The 13,416-nt window shown below is 49.4% G+C and overlaps 1 protein-coding gene across 1 annotated transcript in view; it reads left to right on the top strand.

The window, feature by feature from the left end:
- The window catches only part of KIF5C (kinesin family member 5C), a 151,060-nt gene extending 138,361 nt beyond the window's left edge, over nt 1-12,699 (top strand). Inside the window, exon 26 of the mRNA XM_026008011.2 lies at nt 8,877-12,699. The gene's annotated coding sequence lies outside the window, so the exon portion shown is untranslated. The remainder of the gene's footprint in view (nt 1-8,876) is intronic.
- The last annotated feature ends 717 nt before the right edge of the window (nt 12,700-13,416 follow it).

A 13,416-nucleotide genomic window follows, 5' to 3' on the forward strand; every position in this document is an offset into this window, starting at 1 on the left:
CTGGGCAGCACCTGGATGTCTTTGGGGTTGCTTTCCGCTTTGTTTTAGGTCTCAAGGACTCGAGTCACAATGAGTATTTTGGTTCATGCTCAATTTTCAGAATGACTGAAGGTGCTAACATGTGGAAATCAGAACTCCGGAAACCGCGGGCTTCTATCAGCCAGTTCAAATCCCGGGGGGCTGCCACGGGGAGGGGAGCATCTTTTTCACACTGCAGAGCTGGACGCGGAGCAGTGCAGCACAGCAAAGTACAGACATGGGATAGGGAAGTGGGTTCCAGGCCCAGCTTGGCTTACTGCTGTGTGACGTCAGGCACGTCGCTGGATTTCTTCAACCCCAGTTTCATCGTCTGCAAAATGGGGTCAGGCACGGGGAGGCTGCTCTGTATCATTTAACACCAGATGAGGCGAAGAAGGCTCTGTTCTTACGCATGGGCGTCGTCTTGTGGGGAAGAAGGACTGCAAATAAGCAAGGGAACTTCAGCTAGTGGTGTGCTTCTGAAAAAACAGCAGGTGAATGAGATGGAGACGGGACAACATTTAGAAGGGGGGGTGGCATCCAAGCTGAGCACTGGGTGGTGACGAGTACCAGCGGCGCAGTGACTGGGGAAGAGAGGCACAGATGCTGGCTGGAAGGTGTGGATGGCGGGCGTATTTGGGGGATCACAGGAGGGCTGATAGGGCCAGAGCCCAGAGAACAGAGACCTTTATAATCGGGGCAGTTGGGGAGGGAGGAGAGTGCAGTCTGGGCATGGGGGGCACTGGGGGCTCCGGGCCTGGGAGTGGTGGGACCTGGTTCACACTGGGAAAGGCCACCCTGTGGAAAGGATGGGGTGGGTGGGAGTCAGAGCAGGGGCTCCCCTTGAGCCTCGTGGGGAGCTTGATTGTGTCGGAGATGGGAGTACTGGGTGCCCCGGAGGAGCTGCGATCGGCCCAGAGCGCCATCAGAGGTGATGGGAAGCAGAGTAGGAAGGACCGGCGGCCCAGGGGGTGGATGGGTCCCCTGTCCTGCAGGAAGCAGGTTGGCGCCGAGGGAGGCAGGGACACGGATTGCAGGTTGGAGAGGAGATAAGGCGCAGAGCACACCCGAGGGCTTTTCAGGCCCCACATTTCATGAGAGGACATGGAAATACCTGGTGTGGCCGGGTCGGCGGCCTGGGCTTCCTGTCCCCGCAGCGCTGCGGCCGCCCAGGGACCACCAGAGGGCGCCGGCGGGGCACCGCTGCGGAGGGGCTGCAGCTCCCAGGCCTTGAGGCCCAGGCTCTTGGCTTCCCTGTGTTTGGACCAAGATTTCTCGGCTATGAAGAGTGAATAGGGTACTTTAGGGGGATAAAGCTCTCATACTCCTCAATTCATTTTATTATGATTAGGTATTTGCAAATCTACAATAGCACATACTTCGGGATCTTACACAACTAGCAAGTCAAAAATGAATTTAGAAGTTAGATTGAAATGAACCATAAACCAAAATCAAATCACCAGCCTTAACAGAAGTTAATGAAAGATGGCTTTTCTCTGAAAATAAAGAGCTGGGTGCGATATGCCTCTGGTATGCATTGCAGCTAGTGGAGTCTGGCGTTGTGGGGCTTGCCTGTGTTTCCTCCGTGTGTCCTGATGTGGCTTCACTTCTTCCCCTGCCCCCTTCTGTGTTACCGCCACTGTAGACGGCCGCCTGCTGGCTCAGTCAGTAGAGCATGTGAGTCTTGATCTTGGGGTCATAAATTTGAGCCCCATGCTGGGTGCAGAGATTATTTAAGAATAAACTTTTTTTTTTTTTAAAGATTTTATTTATTTATTCATGAGAGACACACAGAGAGAGGCGGAGACTCAGGCAGAGGGAGGAGCAGGCTCCACGCAGGGAGCCCAATGCAGGACTCGATCCCAGGACCCCCATCCCGGGTCATGCCCTGAGCGGAACGCAGATGCTCAACCACTGAGCCACCTAGGTGTCCCTAAAAGTAAAATCTTTAAAAAAAAGGAAAAGAAAAGCCCACTGCAGAATCACTGCACACCTTCAGGCCACTTTGTCTTCTTGCAGGTGGGACACATCATTGTCCTGTTGAGTCCAGCTTTAGTGGGAGGATGCTTAAGTTGCAAGGAGGAGTGTCCCCTTGGTCATAGCATTAAGTGTGTGTGGGGCTGAAGTTGCATGGGAATACTTGGTTGCGAGGTAGTCAGCAAGACAATCTAGACTATGCACTTTTTAAATTGAAGATATATTTATTAGAGAGAGAGAGAGAATGGCGGTGAGGGGGAGGGAGAGAGAGCAGCAGAGCCCCTGCTGAGCCCAGAGTCCCACACGGGGTTCCATCTCACAACCCTGAGGTCATGACTTGGGGCGAAATCAAGAGTCAGATGATTAAGCAGCTGAGCCACCAGGCGCCCCTAGAATATGCACATGTTAATGCTTCAGATTTTTGTGCAAAGAAAAACATAAAATTGAGAATACTATGAAATGAAGGCAGGCCCCAGGATGCCTCTCACTTTGTTGATGTAGATAAAGACTGATATTTTGAGGACTATACTTTTATTAAAAACCACATATGTTAAATCTAGAAATCATACCCTATAACGTTTTGGGGACACCTGGGTGGCTCATTTGGTTGGGCGTCCAACTCTTGGTTTCGAGCTCAGGTCATAATCTCAGGGTCATGGAGTTGAGCCCCATGTCAGGCTCTGTGCTCAGCACGGAGTCTGCTTGTCCCTCTCCCTCTCCTCCTCCTCTCTCTCTCTCTCTCTCTGTCTGTCTCAAATAAATAAATAAAATCTTTAAAAAAATAAAATTTTGATAAACTGTGATAAAATATTTGGTAAAATCACAGTGGTAAAGCTAATAGGAACTTATTTGGCCTCTTAGAGAAGAAGTGATTGTGTCTTTAGACTCTGATTGCACGTTTTGAGGCATAAAGAAAACAGCCCTGGAGAAGCAAGTCTGCAACTTCAAGCGGGGTCACTTGGGTGGATGTAACTACAAAGAGCCATCAAAGCAGACAGGTACTCTGTTATGATCTCCGTATCTCTGGTTTGTGATGCTCGCAGGATCAGTGATAGTCCCGTGGGATGGACCTGTGTTCTTCAGATTTTACTCCTTTAAGACCTTTATTGTGAATGTATCTGTTAGTTGTTAGTAAAAATAATGTCTTTAAATTCTTTTTTTTAAAGATTTTACTTATTTATTCATGAGAGACACACAGAGAGAGGCATAGACACAGGCAGAGGGAGAAGCAGGCTCCCTGTGGGGAGCCCGATGTGGGACTCGATCCCGGGACCCCAGGATCACACCTGGGCTGAAGGCAGGAGCTCAACCACTGAGCCACCCGGGGATCCCCAGAATGGAATTTTCATTCTCACTGTTGACTAAGAGAGCAACAAGACCCCTGAGAGTTCAGGCCTTAGGTTGTCCTTAGGCTCAGGCTAAGCTTCCCACACTGGCACTTCCTCGTTTATACTCTGTTTGCTTTTTTAAATCTCTGTCTTTCCTTCTTGTTACTCTTCTCTCTGTCCCGAACACCTGGATCTGAACCATCTTGCATCGTTGGTGCGGTTCACTGTGACCATTCTCCTGGTTTTGATGCCCACTTAATTGCAAATAAAAAATATCATATATACCTAAAATAGATGAGTTGACTCGTGCCCACAGCAGAAATGGGTTCAACCCCACATGGAGGGTGGGCAAGAAATTGCTTTTAAATTTGACCCTCTGAAGTAGTGAAGTCAGGAAGCTTCCTTTAGAGCAGGTCATGTGGGATCCCTAAGCCACACACGTGGTCTGCATCCGTGCCACTGGGCCGTTCAACTGCTACTGCTGTTGGAAAATCCTAGTAATTAATGATTAGGTCACAAGAATGTGAATTGCCTCGTTGCAAGGGGACTCTTTGCCACAGGCAGGCTGAATAGCTGGTGATTGTGGGTTCAGGCTTTGGAACGAGGCTGCCTGGGGTTTAATCCCAGCTTGGTCACTACTAGGCGAGCTACTTCATCTCTCTCTGCCTCCTCGTCCTTGGAAAATGTGCCCAGTGACTGCTCCTACGTACAGGGTGGCTGTGAGGATTAAGTGCATTAATACAGAGCACTTAGGCAGGTGCCTGGCACAGAGCGGGCATGCGGTGTTGGCCCGTGGTGACATTACGTCATCCTGCCTTCTACAGAGGCCAGGTGAACTGTTGAGATCACACACAGTGTGTCTTTGGTAGATCCTGGACCATGAACTCTGATCCACTGTGCAGCCATTCCTAAGTTTCTGGCCCTTACAACCTTTTATAATCTTTAAAAAGTATCGACACCAAAGAGCTTTTATATTACTGGGTGTATGTCTTGATATGTTTTATATAATTGGTATAAATTGAAACAAAAATTTTAAATATCACAACTGCTAACATAAATGCCATGTTTAATGAAATGCGATTATTTTCTAAGACAAACACTTAGCAAAATGGCATCACTGCTTTTTGGCAAATCGGTTTAATATTTTGCTTAATGGGTGACTCTGGATTCTCATACCTGTGCATTCTCTCAGCTGCAGTGTGTTCTTTTATTTATTTTTATTTTTTTTGTTTTTAGAAGACTTTATTTATTTATTCATGAGAGACACAGGGAGAGAGAGAGGCAGAGCCACAGGCAGAGGAAGACGCAGGCTCCATGCAGGGAGCCCGATGTGGGACTCGATCCCGGGTCCCCAGGATCATGACCTGAGCCTAAGTCGGGTGCTCAACCAACCGAGCCACCTGGGTACCTTCTTTGTCACAGGCTTGCTCTGAGGATTGAATGAGAGATGTGAAAGAAGAGTGAAAGGTCCTAGGAGAGTGTGTGGCCGTAATCAGGGTCGCACAAGCATTAGCCGATGTTACGGTGGTTATGGGGACAGGCCTAAAACGCATAGGCAAAGCGGGGCCCAGGGCAGGTGGACACTGTGGCACGGGACTCGGAAACCAGCATTGTGAGTTCAAAGGAAGCAATCATGACCTGGAAGGGCAGCGGTTGCACCAACGCGCCTGTGAGGTAGATTCGCTTCTCTTCAGCAGTGATACGTAAGGAGCAGCTGGCAATTCTTACAACGCGGGCATTGATCGTAGGAAGGCAAAAGAAAAGAAAAAACTGTACTGTTTGACTTAAGCATAAATCCACTTGCAGGCAATTACAAAATCTGAAGTTGGGGGGAAAATCTCTAAATACTTGTAAATCCCTTGGATAATTAGCCTCTTTGTTCAGCTAATTTCTCACTCCTTCTAAAGAAAGGTGATTTTATTCCCTTATGAGTCTGGTCACACGTTGTCACTCTGGGGTGCCATCTCCAGTTTGGCAGAGGCCCAGGGACAGCCTCGTAGCAGGTCACTTGGGCCACGACCGTGCTTTTAGGTGAGTAACGACTCTGAGCCATCTAAGGTCATCAACAGAACTGGGTTTTCTTTTTTTAAAGATTTTATGTATTTATTCCTGTGAGACACAGAGAGAGGCAGAGACAGAGGCAGAGGGAGAAGCGGGCTCTATGCTGGGAGCCCGACGCGGGACTCGATCCCGGGACCCCGGGTCACGCCCTGGACTGGAGGCAGGCGCTCAACCACTCAGCCTCCCGGGCGTCCCCAGACCTGGGTTTTCAATGGTCTCAGGCTTTGCCAGCCTCCCGGGGTTGGCTCTGTGCTCAGAACCCTCAGGCGGTTTCTCCAGGAGCTAACGCGTTGGCCTATCCGTTCTCCCTCCTGCATTTATCGAGGAGATGCGCTTTCACCCAGCTGGGGGATGGATGGGGCCTCCCGGTTGGCTCCTTCCTTAGGCCTGCTGGAGGGACTGCGCTGGCACAGGGCTGTAGAGATCTGTGCTCAGGATGAAGAACCGCGTCCTTAGAACAAAGGGCCCGTGTTGGTGGCCTCCCTGCGTGGTCCTGCTGGAGGCGACTAAGCAGGCGGGGTCTGCTTCGGTGGCTTCCTCCTCCTTCCCTGCGGTTCCCGGGACGGGCCGCATCTTGGCGTGCGGATGGCCGGGAGATGGCTGGGGATGGCCGGAGATGGCAGGAGATGGCCGGGAGATGGCAGGGGATGGCCAGAGATGGCTGGGAGATGGCCAGGGATGGCTGGAGATGGCCGGAGACGGCCGGGAGATGGCGTGGGATGGCCGGGGATGGCGGGAGATGACCGTGGATGGCCGGGGATGGCGGGAGATGGCCGGGGATGGCCGGGAGATGGCTGGGAGATGGCCAGGGATGTCCGGGGATGGCCGGAGATGGCCGGGGATGGCCGGAGATGGCCAGGGGGTGGCCGGGGATGGCGGGAGATGGCCGGGGATGACTGGGATGGCGGGAGATGGCCGGGGATGGCCGGGAGATGGTCGGAGATGGACGGGAGATGGACGGGAGATGGCCGGGGATGTCCGGGAGATGGCCGGGGATGTCCGGGAGATGGTGGCGGGAGATGGCCGGGAGATGGTGGCGGGAGATGGCCTGAGATGGCCGGGAGATGGTGGCGGGAGATGGCCTGAGATGGTGGCGGGAGATGGCCTGAGATGGCCGGGAGATGGTGGCGGGAGATGGCCTGAGATGGCCAGGAGATGGTGGTGGGAGATGGTCGGAGATGGACGGGAGATGGACGGGAGATGGCCGGGGATGTCCGGGAGATGGCCGGGGGATGGCCGGGGATGGCCGGAGACGCGACCGGAAGGCGGCCGGCTGAGATCTGACTTCACGGGCTTCGGGCACAGCTGAGCCGCACCGCGGAGGGGGTCTGCTCGAGGCACCTCCCCGGCTCCGGGAACCCCGAGAACCTCCTCTGACCCGGTGACCCGTATCTGATCCTGAGGCTGCGGGCTTGGGAGAGGAGCCCGGGGAGGGGGGGCGAATGGGGATCCGTGCGGTGGTGTTTGGAAAGCATCCCCACGCTGACTGGGTTTCAGCTCAAAATGAATTTAGAGGACCACTAGGACCAGGCTCAGAGCTTTCATTTCTTGTCGTAATCATAAGCACAGAATCTCACCAGAAAGGCTGCACATTAAACCTGCTCTTCCTAGACCGAGTGGGAAAAATGAGAGCGGGAGACCAACCGCGAGAGGCTCCTGACTCTGGGGAACCAACGAAGGGCTGCAAAAGGGGGGCCGGGGGGCCGGGCACTGAGGGGGCGCCTGACGGCATGAGCACTGGGTGTTACACCATACGTTGGCAAATTGAATTTAAATAAAAATTTTTTTTAGGGTGGCCTGGGTGGCTCAGTGGTTTAGCACGGCCTTCAGCCCAGGGCGTGACCCCGGGGTCCCGGGATCCAGTCCCACGTCGGGCTCCCCGCGTGGAGCCTGCTGCTCCCTCTGCCTGTGTCTCTGCTTCTCCGTGTGTGTCTTTCATGAATAAATAAAGTCTTTAAAAATAAATTAATTAATTAAAAAAAAAGATGCTCTTCCCATAGACAAATCTCCCTTTGACCTCTAAAACTGGCATAAATATTAACCATATAATGTGACTGAAGCCATTTTTAATTGAGCAGCTTTATACCTGTGAACACTTAACGGCCTTGGAGCAAGAGATGGTAACTACCAAGTGAGCTGTTGGGGTATTTGCCTCTGGGAGGAGGTGTATTGCCTCTTTTTTCCTACTTTTTTCAGTTCTTCTTTTCCTCTTCTCCTCCCACCCACTTTGCTCTTACCTACTTTTCTAACCCCTTTCTACACCCTGAATTTTTTGTTTATTTATAATGTACATCCTTCTTCTTTATCTAAAATACGTGAGGCTGCTTACGATATTATAACACAGGGATCGGGAGAGAGAAGAGAAAAAACATTGGGGGGAGCATCGGAATGGGAATCAGGTGGGTGTCTGCCACAGCTGAGCCCTGAACGGGGATCTGGGCCTTCCCGAGGCGCTTAGGGCACGATGCGTCAGGTCGTGCAACTCCTTTTAAAATCCGACGGGCACTTGGGTTTCTCTTAGCGTGTGTCATATTTCCATGCTGGGCATTTGCCACGTTCCTCGAGGATGGGGCTCTACATCCTGCTGTTGCCCCCTCCCCACCCCACCCGTCCGGCGGGCTCTGCACCGAACCTGTAGGAAGAAGACCACAGACTGACCAGGGCTTCCCGCTGGTGGGGGAAGCTGGACCTTTCGGTTCCTTCCTGAGAGTGGCTGTTCCTGGAGTTGGTCCGAAGGTGACAGGCCACTTGGGGCTGACCTCTGAGCCAGGACTCGCCCAGACTTCTCTGTCCTGGAGACCTGAGCGTGACAGAATGGAGCTCCAGTGGGAAGCGGAGTGAAACCAGAGGGGTTGCCCTCGAGTAACTTCATCTGCCCAAGGAGGTGCAACTTTGGGTCCGGGGTGAGGGACCGTGTCTGACGTGCCTCAGAATCCCTGGCACGGGCAAGTGGTGTCCGAGTACCCCTCGGGAGTGAGGAATAGGCGCGGCCTTCTGGAGGAGACTCGCCAGGGCGACGGCAGCAAGTGGAGGCCGTGCCGTCTAGGATGCCAGCCACTCGCCGCGTGTGGCCGCGGAGCCCTTGGAAGGCGGCCCAGTCCAAGTGGAGCTGTGCTGAAGGTATAAGTGTGCACACACGGCCAGCACTGTGGAAAACAGACTAAGGTGTCTGCACAGCGCTACTGTAACGGAAGACTTCTCAGTATGGAATACTGGTCACATGTTGAAATGACAGTATATTGAATTTATTGGGTTAAATAAAATATATTATTAAAATTAACTTGCTTCTTCCCACTTTGTAATGTGACCACTTGAAAATCTAAAAAGAAAAATGAAATGTGTGGCTCACGTGGTATTTCTGTTGGGCAGCTCTGGTCTAAATATCCTAGCATATTTATCTAAATATTACTCCAGTTATTCCACATATCAAAACACCTCCCCGAGGAGTGAATTTCCACCGTGGGCTCTAACTCCTGTGTTCTCTCTCCACAGGTACGGCTCTCCACGTAGCATGTCAAGGACTACATTAATCACCAATTCCTTTATTTTTTTTTCCCCTCCTACACAGTTTCCATTTTCTTTTACACTTGCTTACCCAGCCATCTGCAGTACACCAGTTTCAGATATTTGAGCTGTGTAGAATCTGTGTGTGTACAGACGTGTGCTTGGACTTTCTTCCTCCTGAGAAATCTGACGCGGACGATTACGGAAGGAACCCGCTTACTCCTGGGAACCAGCACCAGGGACTCGGCCGTTGGGTGGTCTCTGGGCGGTCCCTGGAGCCTCCTTTCTGGGTGGTGTGCTGTCCCAGCCAACACCCACCCTAGGGTGCCGCGGAGATGGGGGATCATGCTCTGCTGCAACTGTCTGGTTTCCTGTAAAAAAAAAAAAAGCAAAAAACAACACATGTTACTTTATATTTTTTAGGGAACAAAAATGCTGCTACAAGGTTTCAAAATTTTCATTCTGAACACTTTTCCGGGAAAAAAAAAAACCAACCCCAAAGAAGCATTTCGAATACCCTAGTCACATCTTTGGATCTGTAAAATCCACCCTGTAGTAGGGCACCTGTTATCTGACAGTAGCAATGTAGAGTTTGTCCATTCGAACCCATCCATGTAGATGCAAAGAGTCATCAAGTTCGCCCGAGCTGCTTGCTCCTGAACCTCGGCGCCCCGCGCCAGCCAGCCCCATGTGAACGTCCGTCCGTCCTTCAGAAGTGTAGACCGCCTGCCAAGCTGGATGAGTGGCCGGGGGCGGCCCTCTGCGCCCCCCTCCCTGGCCCCGCGCTTGCCCTGGGGGGCCTCCTGTAGGGCACCATCTGCAGCCTTGAGGGGTGTTGCGGTGAAGTCCAGGATCCCTCCAGCAGTTGGAAAAGGAAGCCCTGGGCCCGGGGGAGGGAGGGAGGGACCCCGGTTTGTGCCTATGAGTAAGTTCTTTTAACCCTTCGTTGCTGAATGTTTGAGTTCTCTCTCTAGCATCAGATAGATTTTCTCGTCTTAGGCCGAATTAGAAGAAATCGGTATGGATGGATTTTTTTTTTTTAATTTTTTTTTTTTAACATTTAACTACTAGTGTCTTCAACACACGAATTTAAAGCTAAGTCAACTCTTAACTTCCAGTTGCGGATTTTAAAAAGGATTGATTTCCAAGCAGTGGAGTCCTCGGGGAAGCTGACTCAGATTCAGTTAAGCTGGTCTCGTGCGCTGCTACCAGCCTCGACGGGGCGGAGGGTCAGTGGGCGGCCGCCAGGCCCATCCTGTCGCTGCGCCTGCCCAGGACCCGGGAGCTGGCGCCGTCCCTGCTGCTGTCACCACTGAATGAAATGTCGGCCGGGGACACCTCGAGCTTTCTCTTCACCGTGTGAGTTGTAGAGCGAGTGAGCCAGCGTGTGTGCGTGTGCATGCACGCGCACGTGCATGTGTAAAGCACTGAGGACTGCGAATCCCAAACTTCTCTTGCATAAGATTCCCCTAACACAGCGAGGCTGCTTTGACTTAATTTATTTGTTAAATGTTGCACTTTGTTTATATGTGTTTTGCTTTTTGAGAGGAGCAAGGAGGCGACAAATGCTACTGAAGTATTTATTTCACAAAGATGACGGTTTTCCGCATTCATTTACACCTTAAAAATTCTTTTGATTTCTCTCACGTTGCCAGCACTTGCCCGATAGAGCCGCTCGGTGGCTACCTGCTGCCCTGTAGAAGGGTCCTGGTAGGGCAGGTTTTGCACACTTTATCAGGTAGTAACATATGCCATAGATTATAATCTTGCTGTTAATATTGGCTCTGACTTTAGAAGCTGCAACGTTGGTCTTGGGGAGGATCGCCAATTAATAGTTGTCACACCACTGTTGTCTGTTATGCAACTGTATTCATGTGGAGATTGAACCAAGGTCAATAATTCTTTGCTTGTTACTTGATTGTCTTAAATTCTTTCCAAAGTAACTTTCCCCTGGGCACCCCTGTTCTGTTTCTGAAGAACTGCCTGGCCCTTTGGTGTGTCAAAAAGAGCTACGTGCTTCACTTGTGGCTCCTTGGTGATCTCCACAAGGGACTCCTAAAATTCACACTACTTTTATTCACAGAGAAAGTTGGCTTCGAGGTCTCTTAAAGATGATTTTGCTACTTGCTGATCAGCCAGTCAGTTCACCTAGCTGCAGTCTTTATAGGACCTCTAAGCTGACTTTCCTACACTGTGACTAAAAAGTGGGCAGATTATTGGGATGGATTACACAGTACATTCCAGGGGATCCCTGAATATTACTTTATGTGATAAACCAATATCACGACCATATCCTCTGTAGGCCACTTTAAAAAGCCACGTTGATGCAATTTTCATTTTTTAAAAAATTATGACTCCTTTACATTTGTACTCTGAATATAAAAACAACACTTCAGAATGGCTGAGCCTATGATCACGTTTTTGGTTGTGTGCTCCTTTTAGCTAGGAAGAGAGAGAGAATGAGTGCGTGTGTTTTTCCTCTGTGAATAATTTTGTATCATGCTACTTCTTGAAAGTTTACTTTTTGATGCTGTAAGGGAATAGCCAGATGGTTTATACAGATAATCTCTACCTGCAGGATGGTGGATTGTTAAATTAGAGAAATACTGTTTGGGATATCAAGACTTATGGTTGGATTCAACTTAACCAATTGCATTTTTATAACGTAGTATATTCCTTCATTGACTGTATTATCAATTCATAAAGTGCTTTTAAAACCTAAAAAAGATTTATGGTTGGAGACTAAACTATATTAATGCCAAATGTGTTTTGGTCGATTACTAGAGCCTTCTGTACAAATGCATCACCTCTTCAAATGCTGTACAGTTTGCTTGTTTGAAGGGCAGGTAGTAGGGAGGTGAAGCGTGGGGTAACACTTAAAGGAAATAGTATCATGTGATTGCAAGAATTAGAATTCATAGAAATTGGGATTAATGAAGAAATAAACATGTTTGTCTAGAATGTAGCACCTAGTGACTTTTTGATGCCCTGACTTGACATGAAGAAGTGCTATTTCTGTCCAAGGCCAGACCAAGCCATCACCAAGACTCATGGGGAATTACTGGTTCTCGTTTCCTAGAGGAATAACTGAAAACAAATAAAAGTCTTAACAGTCCCCCTCTTTGAAGCGTTTTTTTTTTTTTTTTTTTTTTTTTTTTTTTTTTTTTTTTTTTTTTTTTTTTTTTTTAAGCAGGGCAGAAGACATTTAGAGTCTGGCTAGATGTCATGCTGGGGAAGTTTTTCACCAGAAGGGGGAGGATTTCACTTCATTGTCTCACCCTCTAGCTAAAGGAAACATATAGTCTAATGTGGTTTCATTTAATACTAACAATTTCGCCTTTCTAAAAGTATCGAATGAGGGCCAGGGAACTGCCCAAGGAAGCACTGCTCCAGGAAGCTTGCTTACACATTTACATCTGGGTACCCGTTCTAAAGACTTCATCGTGTGCGGATGGAAGGGGACTGGGGCATCCTGTGGGGTTATACGTGTCTAGTTTGTAAAGTACGTAATGTGCACTGCAGATGTGTGTTCTCTGGGCTTGATGTATCTGTACAGTAGCTTTCATTAAAAAATTTGTGGACACACTTGTTTTGGTGATTTAAGGGGGAAGACGGGCGTTTATACCAAGTAATGATTCTGTAATATATAGTACGTGTAACAGAAGGTCTGGAAGTAACCCTCCCCTGGCCCGTGGAAAAGTTTGGTTCTCCTCTAGGTTCTACAATGAAGATGTATGGATACTCTGGCGGCCTGCATGTTGTATAATTTGAAAAATACTAAGAGTGGAAAATAAAATGGAGTTAAACTTTGTCTCGTCTGGTTTTTCCTGAGTCATCCTAAAGGCATTCTCATTGAAGGCCTCAAGGCCAGCGTTAGGATGAACCATTATTTATTTGTTTGTTTGTTTCTCAAAAGAAGAGTTCATTTTAGTGGACAGCCGCTCAGACTTGAAGCAGGAGTAAAGTCAACCTTGACCTTTTTGCCCTCTACTTTGCCCGAATATCTATTTTTATTGTTTTTTTATTGAGGAACCAAGAGAACTGAATATTGAACTGACCTTTGTTCCTTCAGCGCTGAAAATGATAGCAACTGATATAGGAAAGTGTCCTTTTTTTTTAAAAGATTTTATTTATTCATGAGAGACACAAAGGGAGAGAGAGACAGAGAGAGGCAGAGACCCAGGCAGAGGGAGAAGCAGGCTCCATGCAGGAGCCCGACGCGGGACTCGGACTCGATCCCGGGGCTCCAGGATCAGCCCTGGGCCGAAGGGAGGCACTAAACCACTGAGCCACCCAGGGATCCCCAGGAAAGTGTCTTAAACTCGTTTTTTTTTTTTTTTTAAGGTAAGATAGAGTTAAAGGTCAGTAGACTAGTGTAGTAGCCGAATTTCTTCGTGACACTCTTCAGGTAATGCACCGGCCCTGTTGGAAGATCATCTTTTGGGAAGGGTTGGTACGTTTGTGCTTCTGTTTAAGTCCTGGGTTATTAGGGGATGCCTGGGTGGCCCAGTGGTTTAGCGCTGCCTTC

This window comes from Vulpes vulpes, chromosome 5 (genome assembly GCF_048418805.1).
Source record: "Vulpes vulpes isolate BD-2025 chromosome 5, VulVul3, whole genome shotgun sequence".
Classification (NCBI taxonomy): domain Eukaryota; kingdom Metazoa; phylum Chordata; class Mammalia; order Carnivora; family Canidae; genus Vulpes; species Vulpes vulpes.